Raw genomic sequence first — 27,658 nt, forward strand, 5'->3', positions numbered from 1 at the left:
TCTGGTGGCTTTATTAATCTGGTTCCTGGTTGCACTGGTTTCAAAAGTGACACATGAAAAACGGGGTGAATCCGCATGTTAGCTGGTAGATCTAGCTTGACTGCCACTGGGTTAATTATAGCTTTGATCGAGTAAGGGCCTAAATACCTTGGATTAAAAGTCTGAGGTCCCTTGAGCGATAAGTGTTTGGTAGCCAACCATACTTGATCCCCTATTTGGTATGGAGGCGCCTCTCTTCGATGCAGATCTGCATTCTTTTTGTATTTCCCTTTCGCATGTTGTAAGTGTGCAGTTGCATCCTTGACGGCTTGAGTAATCGTAGAATGCAAATGGTCCACTGCGGGCATTTCAAGGCTCAAAGGTGAGTCCAAGTCTGAAGTACGAGGGTGATGTCCATATAGGGTATAAAAGGGGCTCTGACCTGTTCCAGAGTGTATCGAGTTATTGTATGCATATTCAGCCACCCATAAAATATCCTTCCAATTACCCTCCGATTGGTGCAACATACATCGTAGATATTGTTCAAGGGTCTGGTTCGTTCTCTCCATCTGACCATCGGTCTGTGGGTGGTGGCTGGTTGAGAGTCTTACGTCGATTTGTGCCAGTTGACAACACTTTTTCCAAAAATGAGAAATAAACTGGCTTCCCCGATCGGAGACTAGTATGGACGGGAATCCATGCAAACGGATGATATTTTCGAGGAATTCCTTGGCAAGAACAAAAGCTGAAGGTAATCCTTTCAACGGAATAAAATGGGCCATCTTGGAAAATAAATCCACCACAACCAGAATAGTATTGTATCCATTACAAGAGGGCAGGTCCGTGATAAAATCTAGTGACAAGGTGTGCCAAGGTGCTGGTGGAATGTCTAAGGGTTGAAGAAGACCGGCGGGTTTTGTTTTTTTACCTTTGTTTTGGGCGCAAACTCCACAGGACATCACAAAAGATTTAATATCCTTTCGCCAGGAAGGCCACCAGAATTGTCGTTTAATTTTTTCCTCTGTTTTGGCAATGCCAGGATGTCCTTCCATCAGAGTATCATGATGACGGGAAATAACCAGTTCTTGCAATTCCTTTTCTGGCAAAAATAAGCATCCTTGGAAGTAAGGTAAGCCATCGTTGACTCAAAAGTAAGACCCCCTTTTGATCCAAGGCTGAAGAGTCCAGGAATTGTTTTACCCGTGCTTGAATGTCTTCAAGGGTTTGTAAAGTGGTTATCCCCAAAATTCTTTGTTCGGGAATTATCGGCACAGGTTCTGAGTTTGTGTCCATTTCTCCCATTCCAATTCGAGATAGCGCGTCCGCTTTGCCATTCTTACAGCCGGGACAGTAAGTGATTACAAAATCGAACTCAGCAAAGAACAAAGCCCATCGGAGCTGTCGTGAAGACTGAGCCTTGGCAGTTTTTAAATATTGTAAATTTCAGTGATCAGTAATCACGGTGATGGTATGCCTGGCGCCAAGAAGATAATGCCGCCAAGCCTTAAAGGCAGACTTAATGGCTAATAATTCCTTATCGGTGATTGCATAATTTATCTCCAGCGGAGAGAATTTTCTGGACCAAAATGCTACGGGGTGCAGTTGGTTGGTTTCGGGGTCTCTCTGAGACAGGACAGCTCGCATGGCTAAGCTGGACGCGTCAGTTTCGACTATATATGGGAGATCGGGACGCGGGTGTTTCAAAATAGGTGCGGACGTAAATTTAGCTTTCAATTCCTGAAAGGCCTGTTCAGCTTCCTCGGTCCATTCAAAACGTTTATTTTTCCGCAAGAGTGCAGTGATGGGTTGCACCACACGTGAAAATTCCGGGATAAACCTGCGATAAAAATTGGCAAAACTAAGCATGCTTTGGACACCTTTCTCCGAACTAGGTGATGGCCATTTGAGGATGGCATCCACTTTCCGTGAGTCCATTCGGACCCCTTTAGGTGTCAGGATTAATCCAAGAAACTCAACCTCGTTGGTATGGAAAACGCATTTTTCCAGCTTTGCAAACAATTTGTGCTGGCGCAATTTCTCTAGGACGGCCCTGACATGTTTTCTGTGATCTGATTCCGAAGAGGAGTACACCAGAATGTCATCGATATACACAACACCACAGACATCGATGAGTTCCCGAAGGACATCGTTCATGAAGAATTGGAAGGCAGCAGGCGCGTTGCACAACCCGAAAGGCATCACCTGGTATTCGAATAGTCCATATTTTGTATGGATGGCCGTTTTCCATTCATCGCCTTCTTTTACTCGTACCAGATGATAAGCCCCCGGAGATCTAACTTGGTGTATACGCAAGCGTCCTTCACCTGGTCAAGGAGTTCAGGGGTCAAAGGCAGAGGGTAACGAATTTTAACAGTTATCTGGTTCAATGCGCGGTAATCGATACAAGTTCTAAGGTCGCCTTCTTTTTTTGGCACGAAGAACAAAGCCGAGGATGCCGGAGACTTTGACGGGCGAATGAAACCATTGGCTAGGTATTGATCTAAATATTGTCTCAAATGCAGATTCTCCGGTTCAGTAAGGGCATAAATCCTGCTACAAGGGGGTTGTGCACCGGGCACCAGATCGATTTGGCAATCGTACGATCTGTGAGGAGGTAACGTGTTGGCCTGTTCCTTTTGGAAGACGTCCTGAAAGTCTTGGTATTCCGGAGGTAGTTGCATGGAGACAGAGGTTACTGATGCTAGACTTATCTTCAGATTTTCTGGGTAGCAGGTTTGTGCACAATCCGGGAAGGTTATTCTCTTCGCTCGCCAATCAATTCGAGGATTATGTTTCTCTAACCAAGGGATTCCGAGAATAACCTGAAACTGTGGAGCCTTGATTACATCAAACACAAATGCCTCCCGATGGCCGTCCGGACCTACAAGTGTCACCTCAGCTGTGGAATGTGTTACCGGTCCAGAGGCAATTTCGGTTCCATCAACTGTGGTGATGACATCTTTGCTGGTTTTAGGACGCAGAGGGAGGTTAATCCTGGAGACCAATTCACGATCCACATAGTTTCCTATAGCCCCACTATCGATGTATGCCTTTATTGCATGCAACCGCTTAGGCTGTTCCGGATCTACGAGGACCATTGGCACAATGAAATGCGAGGTCTGAGAGTTAGTTTTCAAGCTCGGCAAGCGGACCCCTACGCTTGTCGGGCGTGGTCGTTTCCCGATACAGAGTTTTCATGGATTTTATCAGCGGCTCCTACCACCTTCTTGGGCGGCTTTGCCGGGCAATCTCGTAGAAAGTGTCCAGAGGACCCACAATAAAGACATAATTGCATCTGTCGTCTTCTTTCACGTTCCTTTTGAGTTAGAGGTCCTTTAACCCCTCCTATTTGCATTGGCTCAGAGGCTTCAGCCCCCTTGAGGTTAGCGTGGGTCTTGACCAACACCCGGGTCTCAAACTTGGACCGATCTGCTTTTCTGTTTTGCAGTCTGATCCAATTGGACCATTAAGTCTATATATTCTGAGCATTCTTGAGGCGGATTTACAACTTGGGCCAGGACATCTTTAAGTTCTCCGCGTAGACCTCGATAAAATAATGTGATTCTTTTATCCTCTGGCCACCCAGTTTCCACAATTAGTCTATTAAAGGTTGCAATGTAGGATAGGAGGTCTTGATTGCCCTGTCGCAGAGATAGAAGTTCGTCATCCAGAGCCTGCCCCTGGGAGTGACGTCAAATAACCTTTCCATGCTTGCTTGAAATCCTTGAAAATCACGAAGAATCGGGTCATCTTGAGTTACCAGTGGAACTAACCAATCGGCAGCACTGCCGCTGAGATATGACAATACAAAGGCTACCTTGGTCTGGTCATTAGGGAAGGCCCCAGGTCTGCATAGGAAATGCAAACGACACTGATTCATGAATACGGCGAATCGTTTGGGGTCCCCAGCAAAGCGTTCGGGTGGGGCCAGCGGCATGTTTCCAGGTAGATTAATCTGCACCGGGTTACTGGAAAGCATAGGAGCAGGGTTCCCCCCGGAACCGGGTAAAGGAGTTTGTCCAGCTTGACCTTGCAAAAGCTATCTAACCAGGTCATCAGCTCTTTCCTTTGTTACAATCACTTCCCTCGTGAGAGCATTAGTCTCTTGACGAGCGGCGTGTACTTCGGCCCGTAATTCCCCCAGTAGTTGGGCCAACTGGTCAGTCTCAGAAGTTTCCATAGCGCCTGGGTGGGAATTTGTAGGAAGGCTTTGCGTTCTGTAACGCTCACCTGGCTCCCACAGAGGCGCTGGTCTAGTCTGGGTTGCTGTGGCCTCTTCAAGCGTGATGCGCAGAACTCGGACCACCGATTGAACAGGACCCCCAAATCTTGCTTGTCTGGCCCGTAGGAATATCCCTCTGCAGATGAGAAAGGGGATTAACTGTCTGCAGAATAGTGTGCTTGCTCCCCCCTTTCCCCCTTCGTTCTTCTCCGACTTCCTCCAAAACCCCCGGTTTAAGCTCACCTTATGGTTTGGAAGGATGAACTCTCCATCCTGCTTCTGGTGCAGGGGCGCACATTCGTCCAGTTACTTCACTGGTTTTCAGAATGGCGCTGGCAAAATCCACTTGACTTTTCTGAGCGATACGCCGTAAGTATGAAGATTCAAAAGTTCAAGTGTGAGCCTCTTTTTATGTTGTCTTCCTAACCTGTGATCTGTCCTTTATTTCAGGTGCAGAACGAAGGCGATGCGTTGAGGGGTTAAATTGCCGATGGTAAAATCAGGTGAGTTAGTGATGAGGGCGACCCCTCTAAATGTCTTTATAATTCCCCAGTAATGTCTTTTGTCCTTTCCCCATAGGGGCCGGGGTGCGGTACCTGCCAACGAAGCGGCGCCGACCCGAAATGTGGAATGGTTCACCAAGAAAAGCTGGTAAGTATTACGGCTGAAAATTCGGCTTTCCTCCTGTGTTCCCTCTGCTCACCTTTTGTCTCTTCTTCTCTCTCCTAGGTGCAGAGATGTGGCGACCGGTGCTGACAGCCGCAATGGAGCCGGGAGATGTCTCGAGGACAGGTGAGTGAAGCGCGGCGCTGCAGCGAGCAACGCGATGCTTTTAAATGGAAGTCTTTCTTCAAGAATGCTGGCGTGAAGATTCCGGATGCAGGTAAGAAGTTTGAATAAGTTCTTGGTTTTCACCTTTCTCTTCTCTTCTTTCCTTACAGGTGTTCCAGGTTCGAGGCGGGCGTGGCTGGAGTCCAGGTGCAGGAGCAGACACGGTGAGCGTTCAGCTGCTGGGATGCAGAACAACGCGAAGCACGTGTGGCTGTCCGGGCGTGGCTTAAATAGCCTTGGAAGAAGTCCTAGGTAAGTATTCTTCCACAGCCCCACCCAAGTAACAAAATAGTCCCTTCAGTAAAATAGTCCCTCCTAAGCCTCATTTGGCTTGGGTCTTCCTGCAGCATGGTCTGCATCAGGCGAGTATGCAGCATGGTCTGCATCAGGTAAGTGCACCAAACACTTTCATTTATGAGCCTGGCGCCTATGGCGCCAGGACTGATGTCCAACATGAGCCTGGCGCCAAAGGCGCCAGGACAGAGTCCAAAGAGCCCCTATAAGGGGCCGCTGGGCTTTTACCCGGGGGCATGATGCCTGCTCCCGGGGGTGCTGGGCCTGGCCTGGTGCTCCGGGGGTAGGCATCAGACAAGTTTTTATCTGCGGCTTTTCTAAATAGTGTGGTATTCAAACCAGTATCTACTTTAACAATCATGGGATCCAAAAAACTGATTTTATTTTTGTTCCGCTCCAAAGTGAACTTAATGTTTTGGTCACATTTATTCACCCATGTAAGGAACAATGCAAGTTCTTCAGTGTTACCCTTCCATACCAGGAAGACGTCATCTATATATTGTTTCCAAAGACCTAGTTTGGAAGCAAATGATTGCGATTTCAGAGTGCTCTCAGTACCCGTTATATAGAGTTCTTCAAAATGTGCCATGTATAAATTGGCGGGGGCCAAAGTGTACCGACATACTCACTTATTACTCATGTGATTAAAAACAGCATAAATAGGAACTGGCACCTGGTCAAACACGCTGGCAGCCTTGAAAAGAAAACAGATGTTTGCGTTCAAAACAAACCCGAACCTCAGGCAAAAATTAGTCCACACTTATGTGGAACGACAGAACGATCAGACTGTATTGAACCAGTGGGGTTTACCCCCTATTGTGGGGCATTACAAATGTGGCCAATGTGCAGCATGTCCCTTTACTGAGACAAAACGTGAATTTGTACATCAAGTGGTCCCTTCGGGAACACACAAACTGTTGTACTAAGAATGCAATCTATGTGATCCAGTGTCCATGTCAGCTCATATTTGTGGGAAAAAACATGAGACAAGTCAGGATGAGGATCTCTGAGCACAGATCATGTTTGAGCAACAAAGTTAAAGGCAAACCCTTAGTCGAACACTTTTCTGAGGCTAATCATACGGAAAATGATATCAAATGGTTCATCTTACAAACCGTGAAAAGTCCTACCCGAGGAGGAGACATGAGCGCTATGCTCCACAAGGAGGAGCAACGCTGGATTTATCTTCTCGACACAGTCAAACATCGTATGAATATTTCCGTGGAATGGAACAGACTATTGTAATGGACCTATATATCACAGCGACAGTAGTGATCACTGTATTCCCTAATGATATGTTCTGGAATTGGGCCATTATTGGCTCACTATCAGTGTGACAGCAGTCGATTAAGTGGTATTTTCTTCATCTGAAATAGTTTGTGTGAAGGGGGACTTCCATTGCCCTCACACGGCCCATAGGAAATGTGCAACTCTTACTCGATTACATCTACTAGCACTGTGTACAACGGATGTTATGTTTGAGGGAGTACCTGCCAGCGAGCCATCTACAGTCATACAGTGTTTTTTCCATACAAATGAGGAGAACTCTCTTCTGAGTATTCCTTTTGAGTCCTTTTTTGAGGTCACTGACTAGGCCTCAGACCCTGCAGTCCGTCATCTATGTCCACCGGGATGACGCAGCTATACAGGAAGTAGAGTCTTTCGATCACGAAGTGCCTGTTCCGATTGACTCGGCAACGGCTTCTGGCGCACGTATCTGATTGCGGTGTTACGGTGAGCCTTGCGTTATGCCTCACGGCCATCAGCAGAGGAGCGGTCATTCGTGGCATGCGTGATAGCTTTCTACTTAATGCCCTCGCGCCATTTTATTGAGTCATGTCCTTAGCGTGGTGTCCGCAAGATGATTAATTTGTTCAATCTGTTTAGCCACAATCGTATACTGAGTGTGGCACTGCCATTATAGGACTGTCTCTTTTAGGTTCATTTAGCATATTTCTAAGTCTTTTGGAAAGGTCACTAGTGTAATCATGACATTGGTGTGGGTTCATATTTTGCGGGTCTTCGTGACTTTCACTAGATTGTTAGTCCTCTAGTTTTAATGAGGGTTTGTATCCTCTCTGCAAGAGTTCTAGGATCCTCTCAAGTTGTGATACAGTGGGATATACATGGAAGCAAACTATTTAACTGTAAGTACATGAAGCAGGTGCAAGCTATTTGTCACCCGCTATTACAAATTTAATTCTGAGTCTGTATATCATGCATTACAGGCATCCCCAGTCCATAAATAGATGCAACCCCTGGCGGCTTTTCTCAGCAGGACGTATTTGATAATCTCCCCGGGACTAACCATCCATCCAGAGGTGCTACCTTTCGAAGATCGGAGGTAAATAAAAATATATAAATAGAAAAAATATATATGTGTAGATAAAGTTTTTTCTTGTGAGTGAACAGTACTGTTATATGATATGATATGATCGTTTATTTATATAGCGCCTATACACAATGTGTTTCAAAGCGCTTCAAGGCAAGGGAGGGAACAAGGGAAAATACAACCACATTCTTACAGGCCATGAACAGTAAGGATGTGAAATTAACTATCGTACTCAGCCTGACGACATTTCAGATAGTGCAAGAGCTAAGACATAGATAAGGAAGGGAGGGGGAGAGTGGGAAGGAAATGGAAACAGACAGGCGACTACCGTACTAGGCCTGACGACATTTCTGGTAGAGCTGGGGAAAAACAAAAGGTGAGGGAGTGGGGTGCAGAAAGGGAGGGGAGGAACAAAACAAGCGACTATCATACTAGGCCTGACGACATTTCAGATAGTGCTGGAGGGATGGTGGGGAGGAAAAAAAACAATAATGGGAGGGTGGAGGAAACAGACGAGGTTGCTATCATATTCTACATATGCATTGAGATTGGAGGCATAGGCTAATGCTAGATCCGGTCCCTTTTTAGGTGACCATCTGATATTAGGAAGAGTCAGAGCAGACTGAGGAATCCAGTACTCTTGAGTGTTTGGGATTGATTTCCGTGGGACCTAGACTCGCCTCACCACATGGTGAGTTGAGATTAGTGTGGGTTGAATACAACCACGTTTGGGTTATTTTTCAGCTTAATTGGTTTATGATGTCTTGGACAAAGAGGTAATGAGGGTGGATTCTGAATGAATGTTTTTATACTTTATAGGGAACCAGAAACCATTAAGAACAGTATTTTCACCTTCCATCGACACAGCAAAGACAGAAGTGTGGAAATAACCACTCTTGTATTTGTCCTGAAGAAGGTCCTTTTGAACTGAACCACTCTTGTATTTGTCCTGAAGAAGGTCCTTTTGAACTGTGTGGCCACCATTGTTGGCCTCAGTGTGACCGAAACATATGTAGACGTGACAAGCCTACATGAACTATATGTGGACTAGTGTATAAACTGTAGATTTATTTGGGTTATACTTCTAACTGTGTAAATATTCTGTGTTGAGTGATAATAAGGTCTTTATGAGCCCTGACCGTCCTTGTCGCCATTGGATGTGAGTGTGTAAGTGGACATTTGTTGGTGTGCCTGTGTATGACTGATGGAATAGTTGCTGTGCTATGTTTCTTTTGGTTTCTTGGGTAAGGATTTTCAATTGCCTAGAAAATATGGTATATTTAATATGTTTGTGAATAATTAATGTACAGAATAAATGTATATTTTGTGATAATTAGTATGTGAGTGAATTGGTTATCCAGCCTCCTTAATCACGGTTCGTGTGTTTTGATTTACAATTGCATTTTGCCTGAAGAACCGGTTGATTTACAGGCACCCTTATTAACGATTACCCGTTTAGTAAATGCCTTCACTGTACTATATGGCATTTGTGAAGTTCTGCACCATCGCAGCCTTGCAATGGTATCTTAGCCGGCTGTCTGTTATCAAGTGATATGTTTTTATTTTCATAGTTTTTATTAGATAAGTAAATATCAGGTAGTACAAACAAAGGTACACATTTTTTATAGATTTTAATAAATGTTAACAAATGTATTCTATTGGAGTGAAATAACTATAACAGATGATAAAAGTTAAAACAAAAAACTTGAATGGAATGCATTCAATGGGATTATATTACCAAGTACATATTGAGACAAACAGGGGGAGACAAATTATAAGACACCACAGAAAACATCAGGGAAAGGATTGGGAAGGGACATCAGCACTTACGAAGCAATTCTATTTAGACAGGATTGTTGAGATAAAGAATATAAATACATTCAATTTTTTGTTACATTTATACAGTCAGAGGAAGAAGGGTGACATTTTTCAATGCGATGAGTGGAACAAAGAGAGTTCCACCAGAAGTTAAATGATAAGTTGGACATATTCTTCCAGTTACAAGTAATATTATGAAACGCAATACTGACATATAAATTAAATAAAGTAGGAGATTCAATTTGTCGTATTAATGGGTTAGCAATGGAACTAATCATAAGAATAGAACACAATAAAGGTTCTGTAAAATGAAAAATCTGTTGCATGCAAGGCCAAATCTTAATCCAAAATGCAAAAACGTATTTATATGTGAAAATTAAATGAAGAAAATCAGCATTGGGTTCATTGCATGACCAACGATTGTTCGGTGAATTATCAATGGCTTTGGCAATACGTAGGGGTATGAGGAAAGCGCAATGAAAAAAGAAAAATAAGGTGTGGGTAAGATTGGCAGCGACAGACGTGGAATGACACATTTTCCATATTTGGGACCAGTGGTCTGTGGACAGTTGATAGTTCCAGTCCGTCTCCCATAGTCTGGTAGTGCTGTGATTTAATAGGCTGGGTGAAGGAGAATCATTTAGAAAAGCATAGAACTTGGTGGCGCTAATAGAAGGACTGCTGATTAGGAAAAGAAAAGGAGAAGGAGAGTTTTGGGTCATGATAGGGAGGAATGTAACTAATGATTTAATAAGGGAAGTGTGAAAGGGGAGATCTGAATCAGGGATATTATATCATAGAGAAATCTGTGAAAAGGAGATCGCAGCAGAATTATGAAAAGGATGTTTAACTAATTTAACCACCTGTGTATAATAGTGGAATTGGATTTAGTGGGATTCTGTTCATCAAACCAAAGAAAGTTGTTATCCGAGTTGGTTTTAGATACAGAATTCACAGGTAATTTATTCCAAATGGATTTTAGAAAGTGTAATGTAGGAAGAGAGGTAATATTGGCCCAGGAGGATGTCATCAAAAAATGGGAGATGGAAAGTGGAGAAATAAAGTTAGTTTCAATGCTTACCCAAAGAGGAGCAGTTTCACGGTGGGTTTCAAAATGTTTAAAAATAGTTAATTGTTTTAGAATGAAGACTTTATGGTGCAATTGGAAGTTAGGGAATTTACCACCACCAGAACGTTTAGGGAGTCTTAATTTGTTGATAGCAATGCAAGGCACTTTATGATTCCATAGGAATTTAAGAAAAAGTGAGTCAAGTTTTTTGTAAAAGGGAGTGTGAATTACAGTGGGAATCATCGTTAAAGAGTAAAGGATAATGGGGCAAATCATCATTTTAATAGTATCTAATCATCCCCACCACGATAAGAAAAGGGGGGACCATTTTGAGACAATTTCTGTAACTTTTTCAATCCAAAGGTTGGTGTTGAGCGTAACAATAGTGTGAATTTCTTTGGCAATGTGAAGACAAAGATACTTAATATGTGAGGGTTGCCAAGACATTCCAAATAATGGGGTATTAGTAGGGTTAAAAGCATTAGTGAGAGGCACGACTTCGATTTAATTTAACTTGTATCGAGAGACAGTAGAAAGGTGATTTATAGTAGTTAATAAGTGTTGAATGGAGGAGGCGGGGGTTAGAGAGATAGTTAACAATGTCATCTGCATAAGCAAAAGTTTCATTTCTATATCATTAACGAAAATACCTTTAATGTTGGGGTTTGTTCTGATGTTTTGTAGAAGAGGTTCTACTGCAAGGTTAAATATTAAAGGAGAGAGGGGGCATCCTTGACGGGTGCCTCTTAATTTGGAAAGAATAGGAGAGAGAATTATTAATAAGAATTCTACCAGTAGAAGAAGAGTAGTAGAAGAAGAGTACAAGACTTTGACCAGATTCAGGGGAGAAGCCATGCCAGGTTAAGGACTGAAACATAAAAGACCAAGAGAGACAATCAAAGGCTAGATCGAGTGAATTATGAGAGTGGGAAAGTGGACTGAGTAGAAGTCTAGTATTGGAGGAAGCGTGGCGGCCCTTGATAAAGCCAGATTGATCAGAGTGTATAAGATTAGGAAGGTAAGGCTCTAAACGTTTTGCTAGGATATTGGTGAATATTTTAGAATCAGAATTAATGAGAGAAATGGGTCTGTAATTTTTAATGAATGAGGGATCTTTGTCAGATTTGGAAAGAGTATGAGAAGAGCTTCACCAAAGGAACCAGAACTTTGACCAATTTCAATGAAGTATGAACATAAATGTAAGAGTTTTGGGGCAATGTCATCGACAAATGTTTTATAGAAATCAACGGAAAACCTGTCAGGTCCAGGGGGCCTTATTAGGTTTAAGGTCTGATATGGCTTGTTTGATCTCAGATATGGATATAGGAATATCGAGAGAGGTAAGCTCGACGGAGTTTGAGGACTTTTTTTGTTTTCCCCGAAGAAAGAATAGATTTCACAAGTGTTAATAGAAGAATTGGAGGAATAAAGATTGGAGTAAAAATCATGAAAAGCGTCATTAATATCTTTTGGATTGGTTAATCTGATACCATCAGGAGAGAAGATATGTGTAATGAGCGATTTTTCATTTTTCTTTTTTAAGTAGGAAGCTAACATTCATCAGCTTTGTTGGATCCATTGTGTATTTAGTTCTAGATCCAAGGATAGAATTGGCAGCTCTGTCGGTGTTTTTTTAATGGCAGCATATTGAATTAGGACTCCACGCAGGGTAGCTTTGAAAGCATGCCAATTATTATTCATGGAGGTATGTTCAGGGCGATTATTGAGAAATAAACCATCAGTAAACGTCTTAGTCTTGTCAATGAAAGATTTGTCATTAAGAAATGAATTAAATCTCCATCTAGAAGAGAGTTTAGAAATAGGTGTCCATTCTAACTTGGTAGAGACGTGTGCATGATCAGAAATGGTTATGGGGCCAATTTCAGAATTCAGGATAGTGGGGGGTTAGTGAAGAATTTACAAAAATATAATCAAGTCTAGAGAATGATTGGTGTGGAGAGGAATAAAACGTAAAATCTTTTGTATCTGGGCGACAGAAGTGCCAAGAGTCAACTAGATTAAGATTTTGAAGTAGGTTTAAAAAATGACTATAGTATTTGGAGTTAATAAAATTTGAAGAAGATTTACGATCGAGGGTAAAGTCAAAAACTTGATTCATATCTCCACAAACAATAAGTCTATCAAGAATCCTCTGTGATGATTTTGAATTAAAATTAGACCAGAAAGGGGAATTGGGGGCGTTGGGGCCATAAACATTAATTATAGCAACATCAAGGTTATTGATGATTGCTTCTACAATGATCCAACGACCTTCTGGATAATTTTCTTCACTAACTAATGTAAAATGTAGGTGTTTGGAAATCAAAATAGAGACACCACCTTTCTTGTCTAGCGCATTGGAAAAAATTGTATGGCTGATCCATGGGGCTCTGATCTTGTGATTTTCATTATCTGAACTGAGTCTCTTGTAGACAAGCATCAGGTTTGGGTTTAGCAAGTTGGGAGATTATTTTAGTACGTGTGATAGGGTGATTTCATCTTTTAACATTCCAAGTAATAAATTTAGCAGACTTTAACATTGATTAAGAAGGTAGTGGTGAACATGAACAATGCAATTAGAAATAAGACGTTAATATATAACAATGAGTGCAATTCTAAGAAATGTAACAAAGTAATGGAGTAAAAATTACTGTATATTGTAAGAACACTGGAGCACAAGGGCAGGAAGATAAGGAAGAGAGCACAATGAGAAAGGAAAGAACACATAAAAGGAGGCAGGATGAATAAATGAGATGGCAAAGCGATAAAGAAAGGTAATAGCAAGAAGAAATTAGCTCTAGAGCAAGAGTAGCATGGGGGATGCCAGAGCACACAGATGGATAGAGCGTAGACCAAGAAAAACAGAGCAGGAGATGCATATAAGTAAAAAAGTTACACAAGTATGAACATGAAGAAAAGTTAATGAAGTTCTTCCGAGTAAATAGAATGGTTTAATAGAGGGCAAATAGTAATTTAGATAGATTAATGGCAAAGTTTATCCAGGTGTGGAGTCGATCAAGTTTGTAGAATTGAAAAAGAAGGATCAGAGGATTTGATGGGGGGGGCCTCGATTTGTCTCTTAGATTAGTCGAAGTAGATGAAGAGTTAAGAGGAATAGAAGAGGTAGATCTGCTGTGTTTAGGAGTGAACTTAATGTGTTGTTTCTTCGGTTTCTTGAACGTAGGTGAATGAGGAATAGGGTTCGCTTTGGAAGTGTTTGTGGAGGAATTCAAGGAGGTTGTGTCCATCAGTAAAGTTTGAAGAGATTGGTGAGGGATTTCAAGAGAGGTCTCATATCGAGGAATCTTTTTCTTTTGGTTTGAGTGGTCCTGGTAAAGTCTGAGGAAATAAAGATTTTGTTGAATTGAAAAGGGAAAGGGGAATTCTTCCTGGCAAATAGAAGGATTTGGCACGGTTGTTGGTGTCTTAAAAAGCATGCAATGAAATGTACAAAAAACAGGAGCCAAGCCGCCTCCAACTTCCAGAAAGGCACAAAATAAGAGGTAGGACCCACCTCCGGAGCGAAGCGTTATAGTTGCTGCTGGACGAAACACTCTAAATGCTGGTGGGGTGCCGGCCAGCTTCCCGCTCAGGTGCCTATGAAGAAAACCGCATTCAGAAGCGGTGACAAACCGACACAAGAGGCGCCTGAGGAGATGCGGACACCGTAGAGCTCAACAGCTGAGACCCCAGTGATAAGGTTAGGAGGCACTTAGCTGCCAAAACTGCAAAAAGGCTTTAAATGTTACATCCCACTTGCGGTTACACTTTTAGATGAGATTAGAAGAAAAAACGGATGTTAAAGTAAGTTCATGACTAAAAATACATCTCACGGTTCTCAGAGCGCCACGTCTAGGCAGCCATCTTCGTTGCTGCTTGGCCACGCCCCCATCAAGTGATAACTTTCTTACTTGTTACCTATTTTGTCCCATAGTACCCTATGGGCCTTGACTTTGCGAATGTGCAAGATGCTTCTATTCGCGTCTGTCAATTTCCTGTTCTTGAATCCTTATCAGATATAACACTTACCCGTGTCAGGTTAAAATGCTGCTCTTACATAACATCCAATGGTGTGAAGTCAAACAGGCTGCTAGCCGACATTTGTGGTCGGCCGATCTGCCAGAACAGGAAAGCACTAGGGTCATCGTGCAGAGCTTATGAACATTTGTTCCTCAAGTGTCGCACACGGTATATGCATCATTACATTTCTATGTTAAAGTGTGGTGTATGTTTTAAAGAACACCTTTAATGGCTACAGGTTGTATAAGATATGAATAGCTGTTTTAAATTAGGTTGAGTTCATGTCAACTCTGGCACCAGTAGTGTGGATTAGGACCAGACAGTACCAGCCCACTTCCTGGGTACCATGGGCAACTGCAGGCCAAATAAGGAAATCCGACCCTGGAAGGGCAGAGGGAAGGCCAAGAGACAAAATGGCCATAGAACAGACAAAAGACCTTGTGGCAAAGCCATGTTATAGACACTAGCCGCAGTCATGCAGTAAAAGCTGTAAACACGGAATGGTTTTGTCACACATCGGGGTCTGAGTGACCCGCGCACCTCTTCTTCACGCTCGGTGAAACAAACCAACAAGGTGCCTATCAAAGTTGTGATGCTTTGCCACAATATCCGACGTTTTTCAGCCCCTTACTTCTCTCGTGGCGGTTTACCTGGAGGTTGGGCTCACCAACATCAAAGGTATCAACAACTTAGCCTTTGCCTACAACTCCCAGGAAACCTAATTTTGCGTGTAGTTCCGACTATGCGGAACGTGAGCTCTGACGGGCTTACGGCGCTCCGCCTCCTGAGTATATTAGGCACTGCAGTGGTAAGGGCGCTGCTTCTGATTAAAGTTGCAACCGGCATCCAAAGTTTCGTCTTATGTGCCTTCCAGCCTTCCCGTGTACCAATTCCTGAGAAGTACTTCCTTCCTGGTCGCTTGCCTGAAGCACCCGCCGGCCTGTGAGTAACAAAATCAGAAGCCATGGATGAGACGGACCCTCTGAACGCTTTGGTTCGCTTGGTGTCCGAACTTCGTACTGATATGACGGCAGCGCATGATGCATTGCATCACAGGATTGACAGTCTGCAGAGATTTCCAACTCCTCAAACTCTGGGCATAGATTACTCTTATGCTACGGCTTCAGGTTCTGGCGCCTCTACGGCTGCCGCCTCCGGGTTTTCCGCAAATCCTGTGCTCATGGCTACACAGTTCCCGTTGGCCCCCCCGGAGCGTTTCACAGGTGATCCAAAACAATACCGTACTTTCATTAATCAGTGTAAATTACACTTTCTTTGCCGCCCAACTGCTTTCCCCAATTCCACGACAAAGGCGGCTTTTATTCTTTCTCATCTAGGGGGAACGGAAGCCGCTTGGGCTAATCCTCTACTTGAATCTAATAGTTACGTTTTATACAACTGTGACGCTCTTATCACAGCCATGAACAGGGTCTTTGATACCCGCTACAAATCACAGGCCACAGACCTGGAATTCTTGAATCTACGCCAGGGCACTTCCTCTCTGTTTACCTTTCTTACTTATTTCAATCAATGGGCGGCTGAAACAGATTGGCCTGAGGAGAAGAAGTCGGCAGTATTCTATAAAGGGCTGTCTGAAGAATTAAAAGACATCCTAGCTACTGTCCCTGTGGTTCCTACTGTTTTTGGGGAACTTTTGGATTTAGTTTTGCAGATAGACGCCAGAAGGGCCGAAAGGAAGGGGGAGCGTAAGCCACAAATAAATTTAACTCCCACCGTTGACCCTGTGCCAACACAATCTTCCGCCCCAGAGCCAATGCAAGTGGGGGCAGTGCGGGGCCCTCTAACCCCTGCACAACGTGAGTATCGACGTTCTCACAATCTATGTATGTACTGCGGCTCGGCCGATCACCAGCTGAAAGAATGTCCAAAGAAACCCAACAAGAAGGCGGGAAACGCCAAATCCCGGCGATAGACAGAGTCCCTACGCTGGGAATCTTATCATTGGACTCTCATGGTACTGCCTCCGCCCCTGTCACCTTGCCGGTAGTATTTACTGCAACTGCTGACACTTCCTTTCCTTCTCTGGCTATCATCGATTCTGGGGCAACAGGGAATTATATGGACTATGATTACGCTGTCAATCACAAGGTTCCTATATTGGATAAGGCCCAACCCGAGGCGGTCCACGCAGTAGACGGCACTTCTCTGGTTTCGGGGATGGTAACCCAAAACACGTCCCTTGTCCGTATGCAAACAGAAGACGGACATGTGGAAACTATCTCCTTTGATTTGATAAAAGCACCGCAATTTCGGGTCATTTTGGGAGTTCCTTGGTTACGCTATCGCAACCCGGCCATTGATTGGGCTGAAAAAACCGTCCAATTTCCTTCCTCGGTCTGCAATGAAAAATGTTTTCCGGACTCGAATGTGTGTCTGGTGTCTTCTTGTCAGGCATTGGCAGCTTCCAATGCATTTATTGGTGCTATTACCTCTACCAAGGAAGTTCATGTTCCCTCAGAATACAGTGATTTTCGGGACGTCTTTGACAAAGGGGGCGCAGATGTTCTACCCCCTCACAGACCCTACGATTGCCCTATTGATTTAGTGCCAGGGGCTAAGATACCAGCAGGAAGGGTGTATTCGCTTACACTGCCCGAAGACAAAGTACTTAAGGAATACATCGACAAGGCCTTGATCACCGGGTTCATCAGACCATCTAAGTGTCCTGCGGCATCTCCCCTCTTTTTCGTCCCTAAGAAAGAAGGCGATCTTCGCCCGTGCATTGATTACAGGGCCTTGAATGCTATAACTAAAAAATCAATACCCTCTTCCGCTGATATCTGTTCTTTTAGATCAGCTTGGTTCTTTGGCAATTTTCACTAAATTAGACCTTCGAGGTGCTTATAACCTTGTTCGAATACGAGAGGGGGATGAGTGGAAAACAGCTTCAAGACCCGGTATGGACTGTTTGAGTACCTGGTGATGCCCTTTGGGCTATGTAATGCGCCTGCTACCTTCCAAGCATTCATGAATGCTAAGATACCAGCAGGAAGGGTGTATTCGCTTACACTGCCCGAAGACAAAGTACTTAAGGAATACATCGACAAGGCCTTGATCACCGGGTTCATCAGACCATCTAAGTGTCCTGCGGCATCTCCCCTCTTTTTCGTCCCTAAGAAAGAAGGCGATCTTCGCCCGTGCATTGATTACAGGGCCTTGAATGCTATAACTAAAAAAACAATACCCTCTTCCGCTGATATCTGTTCTTTTAGATCAGCTTGGTTCTTTGGCAATTTTCACTAAATTAGACCTTCGAGGTGCTTATAACCTTGTTCGAATACGAGAGGGGGATGAGTGGAAAACAGCTTCAAGACCCGGTATGGACTGTTTGAGTACCTGGTGATGCCCTTTGGGCTATGTAATGCGCCTGCTACCTTCCAAGCATTCATGAATGATATTTTTCATGACTATCTGGACCAATTTGTCATTGTCTACTTAGACGATATTTTGATATACTATTCCTCAATGGAGGAACACATAGACCATGTGCGTCTCGTGCTTCAGAGACTACGAGACAATCATTTATTTGTTAAAGCTGAAAAATGCGTATTCAATTCTACTGAAGTAGAGTTCTTAGGGTACGATCTTACTAATCACGGCATTAGAATGAGCCGTTCTAAAGTCAGAGCAGTTCTCGAATGGCCTGTGCCTACTAACACCAAGGCATTACAATCCTTTTCGGGTTTTTCAAACTTTTACAGACGATTCATTCACTCGTTTTCGTCCATTTCAGCTCCTTTGACAGCATTGACCAGTTCTAAACGGGCATTCCAATGGAGTCCAGAGGCGCAACAGTCCTTTGAAGCTCTGAAAGCCGCCTTCTCGACTGCTCCAGTACTGCAACATCCAAATCCGCTCTTACAATATCTAGTGGAGGCCGATGCCTCAGGTTCCGCCATTGGAGCAGTATTGTCTCAACCTTGTCCCGATTCAGGTGAAATACATCCTGTCGCTTTTCATTCACGGAAGTTGACTCAATATGAACAAAACTACCCTATCACAGAAAGAGAGTTGTTGGCCATCAAGGATGCCTTTTCTGAATGGAGACATCATTTGCTGGGTGCGCGTCATCCTGTCAGTCTTTTCAGACCATCGGAGTCTTCTTGCGTTTAAGTCCATGAAATGTCTTACTGCTAGACAGGCTCGCTGGCACCTCTTCTTTTCACAGTTTAACTTCACCATTACTTATCGGCCAGCCCGATTCAATACCTGTGCTGACGCTTTGTCACGTTTGCCTTCTAATTCTGGTGGTAAAACTAACGACCACTCTCTCTTGCTACCCTGTAGAGTGGTCTGTGGTTGCACTCCTCAACCTCCACTACGCTCCCTGATCTCTGAGTGGGTTTCTTTACACGCAAGGGAGTGTGAGGCTCCCAACCTCGATATAGTGCAAGGTTTGCCTTAGATCCAGGGCAGATTGTTTTTACCTCCTGGTGATGCGCGTTTATGTGCACTTGCTTGGACTCATGATTCGCTTATGGCAGTTCATCCGGGACAACAAAAGACTCTTGACTCTTTGCGCCGTTGGGCTTGGTGGCCTTCTATGTCAAGCGACGTAATCGATTACTTGGCCTCCTGTTCAGTATGTTCTCAGTCTAAAATCTCTAGATCTAAACCTGTGGGTTTATTGCAGCCTCTTACCGTGCCACATAAACCATGGTTCATGGTCTCTATGGATTTTATAGTCGACCTGCCGTCTGTGGAGGGCTTTGATACAATTTGGGTTGTCATTGATTATTTCACTAAAATTGCACTATTCATTCCGTGTTCTGGGTTGCCTTCTGCACCTATATTGGCCTCCATGTTTCTGAAACAGGTTTTTTGATTCTTTGGGCTTCCTTCCATTGTGGTTTCGGACCGCGGTCCTCAGTTTACGTCCCGCTTCTGGAGGGCTTGACATTGTCCCTTGGTGTTGATGACAGGTTCAGTTCTGCCTATCACCCGCAGACGGATGGGCAAACCGAAAGGCTCAATACAACTCTTGAACAATACCTACGTTTTCTTTGTCTTCATTTCCAGTCATCATGGTTGGCGATGTTGCCATCCGCCGAATCCGCCTATAACAACTTGCGACATTCGGCTTCTGGTGTTTCTCCTTTCTTTGCTTTGTATGGCTACTATCCTCGGTCTCTGCCCCTGGATCCTACACTCCCTATTGACAACCCGGCTGCACAAGCTTGTATTCGGGATCTCAAATCTGTTCGTAAATCTGTTCTGGAACACCTCCTCCATGCTCAGGTTAAGGCAGAAAAATATGCGGATCAGCATAGGATTCCTGCTCCTAGTTATAAAGTGGGTACGAAAGTTTGGTTGTCCACTCATAACTTGAGGATCCCTGGAAAACGCTTGCTCCTTCCCAAGTTCGTGGGTCCGTATGCCATCACTGAAGTGATTAGTCCAGCTGTGGTCTGGCTCTCTTTACCTTCTTCTTGGAAAGTGCATCCGGTTTTTCATGTTTCCCTGGTCAAGCCTTGCCCGCCTTCTACTCGTTTACCTGCTCGTCCTCCTCCGATCAGAGTGGATGGCGATGTCGAATACGAGGAGGCGGATATCCTAGATTTCCAGCTGCGCAGGGGTCGTCCGTACTACCTCGTTGATTGGAAGCGATACGGCCCGGAGGATAGATCCTGGGAACCGTTGGTGAACATCCGAGCTCTGTTGCTTCTGCGCTATTTTCATGCCCGCAAGGGGTTGGCGCTGCCTTTGGGGGTGGATGCTGTCACACATCGGGGTCTGAGTGACCCGCGCACCTCTTCTTCACGCCCGGTGAAACAAACCAACAAGGTGCCTATCAACGTTGTGACGTTTCGCCACAATATCCAACGTTTTTCAGCCCCTTACTTCTCTCGGTGGCGGTTACCCTGGAGGTTGGGCTCAACAACATCAAAAGGTATCAACAACTTAGCCTTTGACTACAACTCCAAGGAAACCTAATTTTGTGTGTAGTTCCGACTATGCGGAACGTGAGCTCTGACGGGTTTACGGCACTCCGCCTCCTGAGTATATTAGGCACTGCAGCGGTAAGGACGCTGCTTCTGATTAAAGTTGCAACCGGCATCCGAAGTTTTGTCTTCTGTTCCTTCCAGCCTTCCCGTGTACCAATTCCTGAGAATTCTCAAATACTTGTGACTTCCTGTGTACCGGACCCTTGCCTGCTCTACGGTTTGCTTGTTTCCTGATTCTGAACTGTTTCTGCCTACCTGTGTACCGGACTTTTGCCTGCTCTACGGTTTGCTTGTTTCCTGATTCTGAACTGTTTACCTGTGTACCAGACTTTTGCCTGTCCTACGGATTTTGCTGCCCGTTTACTCGATTGCCTTCCTTCTGTCCTAATTTATTTACCACCGCCTTTCTTCCCAGCTGACTTCAAGTACTGTGTACTGTACCATTCCAGTGTTCTTTTGTGGATTTCGACTCCATTCCGAGGTTTTGGATTTGCTTCCTCAAGTGCACGCAAGGACGCTTTGCTGATTAAACACAAAACTCTTTTTCTGAAAGTGCACACAGGGACGCCTTGCAGAATATTGTGCACCTACCCGTATCTAGTGCGCCCCTCATGCCGCCCGGGTATAGCTTCCCTACTAACCTTCCTGTTTATTGTTTTGTACCTCCGTTGTTCTAGTTTAGATTATTTCATCTCCTGTCCAATTCCTTCTGGTAAGACTTCCTTCATTTCTATTCCTATCTGATTCTATTCATTTCTTACCCGAATCCAAAATAGAAGTTAATTTCTTTTCTGTACTTACAGGGGAAATTCCATTTCTGTTCCTTTTCGATGATAAGGGGAGTGGGCGACCCAGGTACTTTCTGCTTCCGAGAGGCTTTTCTCTTTTTGATGATCTTTGCTTTTTCCAAGTATTTACCAATTGTCCTTTTCTTTTTAGCTGGGTCCGTGGCGATGTGTTCTCCCCGCTCTTTTGGGTGATCAGTCTCTCAGTTGGTAATTCAGTACAGCTGAGGGTCATATCATCAAAAAGAGCTTATTCCCTCAACGGAGAGGAGGCTCAGGTGGAGGTTCCATCTCAAGCTCTTCAATGAACATCCAGTACTTCCTTCCTGGTCGCTTGCCTGAAGCACTCGCCGGCCGGTGAGTAACAGGTTTGGTAAAAAGTTACAAAAATAAAACAAAAAGCTACTGCTGCTACATGTCTGTTCCAAGGCACATAATACAATCACCAAAACTTCCTTAGAGGGTGTCTATTGCCATTAAAAACAATGTCCCCATTGAGCAGTACTGTAAGGTACTTTGCGCAGTGATAAAATGTTACCAAAAAGTGGCAACAAAGTCGAAAGACTAAGTGAAGGAGAAAATACTCACCATAATGTTCGTTCTATGGATTTTTCCCCTGCAGATAACTCATCAGATTGTTATCCCCTTCCAGCTCAGCTGCTCGGAAAAGCTTTGACAGGGGGCGTAGTGGACCTCGACTCGGCCATCGATCCACCTCGACTCAGTGCTAGATCGTTGGCTCCGGAAGGGACGTTGGGCGTCATATATATACTGCGTCACTAAGCCCCGTACCTCAGTTTTTTTTAACATAGGCGGGTCTAAAGCATAGATCATAGGTAGTTACAGCAATCTCTTCTAATATTGATTGCATCCGTTTTTGGTAGATCGTTTTGGAATGTGTTGTTTTTGCTTCCATCATATTATGTAAATCACTTCCTTGGCGGATTCAAGAACTTTGCATAGTTACATAGTGATCGCCATTGTACTCTGCATGAGAGAGAGATGAGACTGAACTCATGCCTATTAACACAGTTGGATATAGATATTGCTACATTTATTGCTCCTTTAAGTAATCGACTTTGTAAGGAGTCCAAGTAAATACTCATGTCAAAGGGACATATGTCAAGAATGTAGATTAATATTGCTTGGACTTTAATTATTAAGAAATCCCTTAACGGTTTAAGAGAGAAGACACAATATTTGGCAAAGTTGATCTTCATTTGACTGGCCAATGGTCGGGCTTTCTGATAAAGTCGTTCTTTCCATATAGCTATTGATGAATTACTGCTTACATGGTGTCCTAAGTAGCGTATCTCCTTTAGTTGTTGTAGGGTCATTTCACGGATTTTCCAAGTGTTTTCCAAGTGAATGATTTACATTTTTTTCCAGCATGGAAATCCACTATGTTGGTTTTGCTCACATTAGGTGCTAAATTCAAATCATTAAGCATAGTTTACAAATAGCTGAAGTTTCATCTGTAGGCCTGCTGGTGTGGAATCCATGATGATCAAGTCATCTGCGAATGCAAGCCAATGAAAGGCCTTTCAGAAATTGCCATAGCCGATATCGTAAAAAAGGAACCTTGATCCGGAAACCTTTTGAACACAGAAAGCCGCCAAGAATCCTTTGACTGTGTTGATCTGAAGGCCTGCAGAGGTGAGTGACAGAAGGAACTCCGTCCCTATAGTGGTAGGGCAAAAGATAGGGTCAATCTCGCGTTCCCTGCAACATGCTTCAAAATTCTCCAACTGCACGCGTATAGAGATCTTGAAGATGGTGTGCATGCAGCCAGCAACACCTCGAGCACCTCCTCAGAGAGGTCCCAGTCATCATATCTCATCCTCTCAAGTGCCACACATAAAGGTTGAGGGATTCAGAGTTTGGGTGGAGATCCTGACCTCCAGACTGGGTTAGGCGATCCAGGCAGTGAGGCAAACTGAGAGGTGGGCAGATCCAGAAGGTCCGAGTACCATGTGCTCCTCACCCTATCCAAGGCGATCAAGGTCATAGTTGCTCGAAACATCCTTAACCTCCTGAGACCCCAACGAATTACGGGAATCTGAGGGAAGGTGTAAAGGAGAGGGAAGGTCCATTCCACTAGAAACGCATCCCCTAGTGTGCTGATCATTGGGAATTCTTGCGAGCAAAACTGTCTGCACTTCCCGTTGGACTCTGTGGCAAATAGATCTACTGCTGGCATTCCCCAGAGAGAGAACACCTCCTCCAGGACTTTCTGCACACTTTCCACTCGTGCGAGACCATGCTCTGCCTGCTCAGAGCATCCGCCAAGCTGTTCTCTGTCCCCGCCAGATGTACTGCCAAGACCGAGATGCGGTTCTCCAACAGCCAGACCCACAGCTGCATCGTCTCTCTGCAGAGGGGGAGGGAGTGCATGCCACCTTGATTGTTTAGGTAGTTATTTATGCATTGGACATTTGTATGGAGCCTATACATAAGTGTTCCCAGGTGCCACAAGAAAAGATGGGTGTGGGAGGGACAAGGGAGTAACAATAAAAAAACAGAACAAAAACTGTTATGTTGGCCTTGTGACAAGCCTACCGTGCAAGTGCTTGAGAAGGTGGTAAGTGCAAGGGGTGAGGGGGTAGAGGGAGAAATGCAGGAGTTGGATGCCCCCTTGGAATGGGGAATGGAAGTGCTGGGGTTGGGGGCCAAGAAGGCAAGTGTCAGGGGAAAAGGGGGAAGGGAGGATGAGTGTGGAGGGCAGGGTGGACCAAGTTGGGCTAGTCCGGGAAAGGGAGCCAGAGGGCAAGTGCTGGCAAAGGATGCAGGGGGGACTGGTGGGGGTTGGTCTGACACCTGTATAACTCTAAAGGGACCTGTCCCCAGTCGTAGCGGCACAGGGAGAAATAGCACAGGAGGTGGAGAGGGAAGGAAGAGGAAAAAAGGAAAGTCTTGAGAAGTTTCTGGAATTTTAGAAGATCCGGCTCAAGTTGGTGGGGGGGAAGGAAGGCCATTCCAAAAGGAAGGGCCAGCCGCATAAAGGGATTTACCGCCCACTCTCTGCTTGGAGAAACGTTTGACCTGCAGAGAGTTGGAGCCAGAGGACCGAAGGACTCTGGTCGGGAGGTATTAAGGGAGGGGAAAGCAGGATTTAAAGAGGTCCCAGGCCCTAGACAGCCTTGTGGATGATGCAAAGGGCCTTGAATTTGATCCTTACAGTCACTGGGAGCCAGTGGAGAGGTTTTCGGCCAGGAGAAATGCAATCCCTGGGCTTGAGGCCAAGGATAAGTCTTGCTGTCCTATTCCGGATTAGTTGGAGGGGGCGAAGGGAGGCAAGAGGGAGATTGAGGGAGAGGCTGTTGAAGTAGTCAATACTAGAGAGAATCAGGGCTCTGAAGACGTTGAGCTTCTGGGGGAAGGTGCAGAAAGGTAGAATGCCCCTGAGAAGGTGGAGCTGAAAGTTGGAATTCTTGGCAAGGTCCATGATGTGTGGAGAGAAAGGGAGAGAGGAGTCAAAGATGATCCCAAGGTTTTTTGCTTCACAGGTGGTTCAGGGGAGGGAATGGGATGCAAGGCAGAAATCGTTGCACCTTATTGTCCATCAAGATCTGGACATGCTTCCCCTTCAGAGACAGAGCAAACGCTTTCAAGGCAAACCTGATAGTTCGCAACTCCAGCCTGCTGATGTGCCACCTGGCTTCCATCGCTGCCCAAAGGCCGCTCACCTGGAAGTCCTTGCAGTGAGCGCCCTAACCCTTCAGAGTCGCATTCGTGACCACTCAGGCCTGCGGCCACGGAGGCAAGAAGGGTTCCCCTGACAGAAACTGCTGCTGTTGGCCCACCAACACTGGTCCCCTGCACTACTTTTACTGCACTTGCATGATCCAAATGATATGAGGCCTAGTAGGACGGTTTTCTGTTTTCTTCATCCCTGTTCCCCCTCTCCCTCTTTTGTCTTGGTGAGCCTTGTAACAACTTTTGCTGTATAGGCACATTATAAATAGCCAATAAATAAAAAAGGTAGCTGACAACTGGCCTGGACGCCCCACGGAGATCCTAGTAGATTCCAAGATACTGGGACCACTGATCTTGCACGAGCCATTGTAAAGATCTCATACGCAGCCTGGCCTCCGGCACCAGAAAAATACAGGAGGCCATGAGACTTAAGAGACGGAGGAAGGAAGCCGCTGGTAAGGTGGTGTGGTTCTGGAACAGACTCGCCACCTGCGCAATGCTGATTACTCTCTCCTCGGATGGTAAAGACTTCCCTCGGTGAGTGTCTGGGACTGCTACAATGAATTGGAGGCTCTGGACTGGTGTTGTGTGAGACTTCTGCAAGTTCAGGGAGAATGCCAGCCTGTGGAGTAGTGAGCAGTTGTGCTTGAGGTGGGACAAGACCTGCTTTGCCGACCTCCCTCAGATCAGCCAGTATTCCAAGTACGGGAATACGTGCACCCCGGATCTCCTGAGGTGAGCCGAGCCTACCGTCATGAGCTTGGTGAAGACCATTGCGGCGGAGGTCAACCCAAAGGGAAGCACCTTGGACTGATGGTGATTGTCCTCTATGAAGAATCTCACAAACTTAATGTGCTTTTGATGTATCGGCAAACGGAAGTAAGCGTTCTGAAGATTTATGGACTGAAGGTACGCCTCAGAAAACTCTCACCAGAAAAAATACAACCCGCAGGGTAAAAAGGCCAAGAGATTCTTTCAAGGATAACACGTTTTAATCATACAAAAAGTAGATGTGCCAGCAAAGAATTCTGCTGTCCAGCAACATTCTGGGCAAAAAGGGTGCAAGTAAAAGCTTAAAAAGGGGCTCTGCGTAATCAGTATACAGTAAACAGCTGCGTGTCTGGTTGATGAGACCCTATACATGGTCAGCCAGCACTATAGGAGATGCCAGGCCATTGGTCCCAGCTCTGTCCGTCCGTCTTCCATCACATGGGGTTTGCTGGGCTCATTATCTCCAGGGAAACAAGGTCAGGTTGGCAATTAGTTACACTTTGAGACAATGCTACTCTATCATTATGCCGTGCAACTGGGAGGTTTAGGGACTGGCAATGGGGGAGTCTTGAGGTCAGGCTATCCCACACATCCTTCACTTATTCTGTATCGCACTCTCAGCACCCAAGGCTTCCACCATCACTTTGGACTATAATTTATACCTAAAATGACTCATCTAAGGTGGAATGACTGCGCTCTTTAGATCTTTTATGGCCAGTGGGTTTATGGTTGATGGTCTGCATCTACTATCGTGGAATTCAGGGGTCTTGGGACTGGGGCAGTCGGAGAGGCTGTAACTCATAGTTGACTGGGTGGAGGTCTGGGCCTGCACTGGCCTGGCTGCTAAAATGGTGCACGACGGCTAGAGTTTGCGTAATATTGTGTCTGTGCGGGGTCTCTTAGCAGGCCTCCCTTCCGACTGGCATATCACAGTGTATTCATAGGATTCGCATTACCCTAAAGCGCATAGGGGGTGGGACAGGATCATTTCCTTCCCAACAGTATACCAGCCAGTCCTGCAACTCGAGACCGTGGAGAATCTCTCTCAAAATCACCATCCTGAATGTGTCTTTCCTAAGGAACTTGTTCAAGGCCCTGAGGTCTAAGTAGCGATGGAGACCTCTTCCCTTCTTGGGTATGTGAGATACCAGAGGGTGTCTCACCCGCTAGTCCCCAGGGATCTCTCTCTCTCTCTCTCTCTCTCTCTCAGGTGGCCAGGGCTCAGCCATCGCCTTTGGATCCAGGCCCTGGGGGTGGACCAATGAGGGAGGATCACTTGGGTGAGTGGTCTTCAAGGAGTGGGGGTGAGGCAGTCGATGGTGAGATGTGGTATTCCCCCCTTTTTTATACATCCAGCCCCTCCTATTTTTAAGGATCTGATTACTCAACCCCACCCCTCCTTTCTGCACAAACACTAGGCCGAGGAAGAGGGCGACTAAAAGTAACAAGACTACCACGTTTACATCGTACTGGACATGTCCCGCTAATCGGGTCAGGCAAAGTCAGGCACTTGATTTCAAGTGCATACACCTGATTCCAATTAGCTCTCCTTACACGGATAAAAGGCAGAACTTAGAGACACACACTGAGCAAGGTGGAACACGAGTACAAGCAGAACTTCTGGGGCGAAGGCAAACCTACTGGAGCAGAGCGACGGACCAAGGGACGAGAGCAGCGGGCCAAAAACACCAAGAGTTCCCTACAGGAGGTTGTTGCCTCGACAAGGCCTGGAAAGGCACGTGGAGAACGCCAGATCCCAATATCGACGACTGCATTGTGTTCCAAGGATGCCAGCGATCCTCCCGGGTGAACAACAGAGTTGGGGAGATTAGGCCAAGCCTGTGGTACTAACCATGACTCGTGAATTGGAAATTG

General features: G+C 45.2%; 1 protein-coding gene across 3 annotated transcripts in view; it reads right to left on the minus strand.

Annotated features, from left to right (window-relative positions):
* ZZEF1 (zinc finger ZZ-type and EF-hand domain containing 1) overlaps positions 1–27,658 on the minus strand; it is a 3,309,810-nt gene that overhangs the window by 387,013 nt on the left and 2,895,139 nt on the right. The window lies entirely within an intron of this gene.

The sequence above is a fragment of the Ambystoma mexicanum genome, chromosome 9 (genome assembly GCF_040938575.1).
Source record: "Ambystoma mexicanum isolate Mex_15411 chromosome 9, UKY_AmexF1_1, whole genome shotgun sequence".
Classification (NCBI taxonomy): Eukaryota; Metazoa; Chordata; class Amphibia; order Caudata; family Ambystomatidae; genus Ambystoma; species Ambystoma mexicanum.